This window comes from Archocentrus centrarchus, chromosome 12, assembly GCF_007364275.1.
Source record: "Archocentrus centrarchus isolate MPI-CPG fArcCen1 chromosome 12, fArcCen1, whole genome shotgun sequence".
In the NCBI taxonomy this organism is placed as follows: Eukaryota; Metazoa; Chordata; class Actinopteri; order Cichliformes; family Cichlidae; genus Archocentrus; species Archocentrus centrarchus.
The window spans coordinates 24,048,345-24,054,344 of NC_044357.1; the positions used below are offsets into that span (position 1 = coordinate 24,048,345).

The 6,000-nt window shown below is 41.6% G+C and overlaps 1 protein-coding gene across 4 annotated transcripts in view; it reads right to left on the bottom strand.

Moving 5' to 3' along the window:
* Window positions 1-6,000, bottom strand: part of wdr7 (WD repeat domain 7) — a 105,869-nt gene that overhangs the window by 21,551 nt on the left and 78,318 nt on the right. The window lies entirely within an intron of this gene.

Below are 6,000 nucleotides of genomic sequence, written 5' to 3' on the forward strand. Positions count from 1 at the left end.
AAAGGAAGTTATGGAAAACAGATTTTGTCTTTAGATTGTGACACTTGTATTCCGTGTAAAACTGTGTTTCTCAGCCCTGAAAACTTCATGTTGATACTTTGGTACTTCTGAAGTTATGAAGGCTCAAAAAGCAAGGGATAAAATAACTAAAAAAGCAGAAGATTTTAAGCCAAGACATACTCCGTATTGGCCTGTTTGTTTTGTTGACAATAAGAAAACAGACACCTTATCTCTTAAAGATTTTACAAATCTTAAAGAGGACTGAGACATTTAAATCAGCCACTTCAGGGAGAAAGGAAGAGAACGAGACAAATCTGAGAAAAGCAACGGAGAGATTGAGTTTTACAAATATATGGAGTGAAGAGATTAGCCAGCAGCTTATAATGTCAAGGCCAAGTCAATGGGAGCCATTCACCAGGCGACAGCATAATGGACTCCCACAATGCAACAGGAATTAGACACACACACACCCCTCAGAGAATGTGTGTGTGTGTGTGTGTGTGTGTGTGCCTGTGAGAGAAAGAAAGACCACGAGGGCGAGCGAGGCCACCTTGTTAACAAATGATGAGAGAGCGAGTGAGAGAGGGGGGTGGGGGTGGGGGGGGGGGGTGGTGATGGGTGGACGGCCGGCCGAGCTGCCCGATTCATCTCCTCTGATTACACATCACAGCCACAGATCTCGTAATTAATACCGGTAATATATTGGCAATATATCAGCAATATTGAAATGTTTAATTTCATTCAGAGAGGCGGCTGTAATTGGAAACAGTCACAGTGTTGATATAAAGCAGCAGGAGTGCAAAGAGCCAATTGTGCCGAGACCGTCTGAGGTTAATAACCAGCGTTTAGCACGTGTAATGAAATAATCTGGATTATCGTTAGTGTCAAAGGAGAGAGAGAGAGAGAGAGAAAAACAAGAATAAAACTAACAAACAAGATTTATTAAAGTGGACCTAATATGCTTTTCCTTAATTTATATACAGTTTCACTGACATGGTTATAATGGTGGATGCTTGTATTAAACACAGTCAGCCTGTGTACAAATAAATGTTTGGTTTCAGAGATGCTTTTTTTTTGTCACCCTCATGGGAGGAAATGGTTAGGATGTTCAGGAACCACCATGGCTCAAGCCTACCATGACCTGGAGACTGACGGAACACCAGCATCACTGTCCACAGTGAAGAGTTTTACACCACCATGGACTGAGAGGGTGCCCACTGAGAAGGAAGCCCCAGCTCCTAAATCTACAGAACACTAAAACAGTGGTCAGGCATGGTGGCGGCAGCATCAGGCTCTGGGGCTATTTTGTTGCCAGTGGTACTGATACACTGGCAACAAAATGAAGGAGGAGGCCTGCCTCCAAATTCTTCAACTTTACCTTAAATCAACAGCTAGACGGTTGAAATTTGGATATAAATAGGTGTTCGAACAGGACAGTGATCCCAAATGCATCAGAACTGGTTTTGGATTGGATAAAGCAGGCTAACATTCAGCTTCTGGAATGACCTCCCCAAACACCCAACCTCAACCCTGCTGAAAATTTGTGGACAAAAAGCTGGATCTGTACCAGGAAACGAACCAATTTAAATAAACAACCAATTCTGCCAAGAAGAGTGGTCAAATATTCAGTCAGGATTGTGACAGGAGCTTGTTGATGGCTACCAAAGTGTGTAGTTGAGGTCCAACTTGATAAGGTACATTTAATCTTGTTTTTTAAAGTCATTAAAGATGTATGCTGTACAATCATTCCACCCTGGAGACAGAGCTCAAAGAAATCATTAAAAGCCTAAAATTACCACAACATTAATGACAACGAATGTATGTAAACTTCTGACCACAACTGTACTTAGACAAAGGATTATTTTCAACTGCAAGTCCTCCAAAGACACTCCAGTAAAATCCAAGAACAAAGAAATGGAGGTGAAAATAAACACAACTCGCTTTTAAGAGTGTTTCATTGCCCAAACTAACAGCCAGTGACTGTCCAATAAAAACACAAAATCTGCATTAAAGTGATTCTTCTGAAATGGATTAATGAGTTCAGATTGAAAGGATTCGACTCTGATGAACTTTCAGTGCTGACATGAAACACACACTCAGGCTTTAGTGTGTGTGTGTGTGCGTATGTGAGAAGCTGGCAACATGACTGCATTCACAGCCAATATCACGCTGACATTATCCAATCGATACCGAGTCTCACACACACAGAGCGAGGACTGGAAGTATTGATTTTTGTGTGCGAGGGAGGAGTGAATAACTCCAGTCACATGACCAGAGTCCATGCTGCAAGAAGCCAGCACTGAGTGTGTGCGTGTATGGCTGACTGACTTCTAGGGACTCACTGGCTTACTGATTGGTTTTCTCACTGAGTTGCAGATGGGGCAACTGGATGGTTTACTGGCTGATTTACATGTAGTTGATGCACATTTGACCTTTTCTATTTGGCGCTGCTGTCCCTACTTTTCACTGGGGTTGGGTGACTGGACAAACATGGACTTTAACTTGGGTGAGCACCCAGGTTGAATAACGTCCACCCAACTATATTTAAGATTAAGATTCTTTTCAATTTTAAAGGAAAATCCCCCTCAGTGTCATCTTAGAAGTTCAGCCGGCTGGTTAGGTCAGTACTGTGGAGGTTCTGTCATTCAGCTGCTTCTCCAGAGAGTCTCACATCCTGTGGTCGTACCATCGACGGTATCAAAGACGGATGTAGCCACTGTGACATCACCCATCAATGTGACAGTCCGTTTATTGTCACCATCTTGGTGTTTTGAAGAGCGAGCTACAAGCTGATTGGCTAATGAGCATATCCTGCATGACGACACAAAACGGACTTCAAGTTTGACCTTGAATGAACGACTGAGGACTCATTAGGAAAGTATTTTCAAAGGTCTGGGCCGAGGGCCATTTTCCCACAGGCTTGTACAAGTTTTGACCGCAAGTCTTTTTGTGTCACCCCCTGGTGGCCATTAAACAGAATAAATGTTTAAGGTACTAGATAATCCTTTGTAATCCTTGTACTTTCCTGTACATGTGCGTACTCTCTCTCCTGGTCTACGAGGATAATGATCTACATTTTCGTCACTATTCACCATCCATCCATCCTCTTCTGTTTATGCTGTTCAGGGTCGCGGGGGGGGGGGGGGGGGGGGGGGGGGGGGGGCTGGAGCCTATCCCAGCTGACATAAGGCGTGAGGCAGGTTACACCCTGTACAGGTTGCCAGACTGTCGCAGGGGCAACTCAGCTTAAAGGCTCATGTGGTTGACAAAGTAAGGCAACATTTTAAGAAGAAGAAAGAAGAAGAATGATAGACATTTTGATGCAACATTAACAGCAGATTTTCTCATTAGGTAAACTGTCTTTTTTAGACATTTTGGAATGATAGTTATGATATTGATGAGTTTTGAAATTAGTTTAATAAACACTGACAGCCTTATTTCACACACAGAAGCACACCGACAGATCAAAACCGATCAGTAACGGTGACCTCCAGTTTCCTGACTTTTGTTTCTCCATTTCGGTTCATGAGTGGACATCCACGGTAACAACAAATACTTATCCCTGTGTGACACACAGATCACCAAAGCATTCATTTACCCCTGCATGACAAATACAATCTTTCAAACTCACAGACAAAACACGGTATAAAAAGATGCATTTATCCCTGCAGGACAAACAGACTGAAAACATGCATTTATCTCCGTGGTGGTCTCTGAGTGGATGAGCACGGGGAGCAGATTCAAACATCCTCAAAGTTTAGAAAGTTTTTCAATAACTCATAAATGTGAAATTTCTGTTGTAAACATGTAGTAAGAAAACTGGCTTAAAGGTGACCTTACAGATGGTCCAAATCCAAAGATACCCAACAATCAAAGACAAATCTTTAATCTGGAAACTTCTACAATGGTTTTACCAAAAAGATACGTGCCACAAGACCACCTACTGCAGAAATCTGCCATGGTAAAAGCAACCAGATCTGTAACAAACTCTCAGGATTTCAGCATAAAAGTATTTGGGCGTATGGAATGATGACAAGCTTTTTCTTTAATGTACACATTGCTGATCATGGTAGAAAGTTCAAAGTGGAGATTGGCTTTTACTTTAGGAATAAAAACTACTTGTGTGCACACCAACTCCTCAACTTTCATTCAACCGTGTGCCTCTTCGTTTCATAAAGTCTCGTCGTTACCACCGAATTCTTTATGTTTTTGTGAGCTGCCATCACTGACCATTCATACAAACAATATAGGGTAAAGCATCCCCTCTACCCATCTTTAACTCAGAACAGCAACCAGCTATGCTCCACCAAATGTTTGCTTTTAAAAGACACTCTGCTACTTTCTATGCCTGCTGGACATACCCTGCTGGAGTAGTTGCTCTGTCCCGTGATTGCAGAGACTACATATTCTGACAGCACAGAGTCATCACTGACAACGTTTTTACATGTCTGTGCAATGTAATAAGCTACATGAATGTGAACGCAGGCAAATCTGCTTTTACATGAGTTAAAATATTTTAATTTCTGTTAAATTTATTATGCTGCACTGCAGAAACTTATTAGCTGGGATTCTTCTGATTCTGACAATCAGAAATGGAGGAGGAGCTTACTGACGATGTTCTAAAGGCAGCTGAAGCCGAATGCTTCAATTTTATTTTTATGTAGAAACAGGAAAAAAAAAAGAGAGAGATAGGAGGATTTTAAAAAAGTGAGCTGAATTGTAGGACTTCATAGTAAGCTCTGAAAATATGCTACTGTAACTTGATTCCAGCTGTCAGTTGGACTCTTCCTCAATTGGTTGGATATTAGGGGCGAATCTTTGTGGGTTTCCAACAGGACTGTTATCTCTGCCAATCAGGAAGCTCCATGACGGTGCGTCATTTCCTTGTTACTCGGAAGCAGGAGGCTGAAGGCATCAGCTGTCCAACAGTTCAGTGTGAAAGCATTGATTTCTTCTGTGCAGCTTTTATTCACTAGAAGGCATTCAAAGGTCAAAAACCTGATGACAATTTGCTCACGTTTGCTAAACAGCGTTAGCTCAGTGATACTGTCGCTACCCGATTTTGAGTGCACATGCGTTGGTGTCATCTGCTTCGGGTAACAAGCAAACGGCCTCTTTCATGGAGCTTACGGATTCAAAGAGCTAACTCAAAATTTTGACTTTTCTCAAAATTTCGAGTTTTGGACAGCCAAAAAATAATAATACATTTTCAGTGGTGGAAACAAGCTTCGATACGATACCTGAGAGGAATGTTTCCAGCATCTTGTTGAATTTGTGTCATGAAGAATTAAAGTGTTCTGAAGGCAAACGGTGGTCCAACCTGGCACTAGAGAGGTGTACCTAATGAAGTGGAGGCCAGTGAGTGTAAGAGGAACATGGATTATTTTAAATTGTCAGTCATGTAAAGCTACCCTAGCAGACCATGAAACTTGATATGAAATACATAAAGACTTCCTTATGTTGTTGAATTTAGAAGCGTCGTAAGGAAATGTGGTTGTTTTTCCTGGAGATGGTACTACTGTTTATACCATATCTTATACTTTGTGTTTTATTTTTAAGATGTGATGAGTTTGTAATGCTTCTGCCTTGGCCAGGTCTCCCTTGTGATAGAGATTTGATCTCAGTGGAACGTTGAATGAACAAAAACTGAATAAATAAACTGCATATAAACCCCACATGACTCTGCACGCATCGATTTTTCATAGAATGATCCTGAAATTAAAGACATTTTCTGTAGATTTTTGAGTAAAACACACCTAGCTTTAGTTTTCGTTAACTGTAATACTCTCGGCTGGGTCCGAACACCATGATGACCTTCGCATAAAAGCAGCTCAGGTGTGTATTCAGAGAGGACACAGACAGGTAGAGCATATAAAGGTGTGTCTGCTGAAAGGGCCTTTTGCCTCTAAGAATGGGTTCCTTGAAAACTGTGGAGGCTGTTGAAGCCTCTTTTTTTTCCCCTTGGCTTGTGTGTCTGAAAGTATAAAAAGTGAGTGCGAG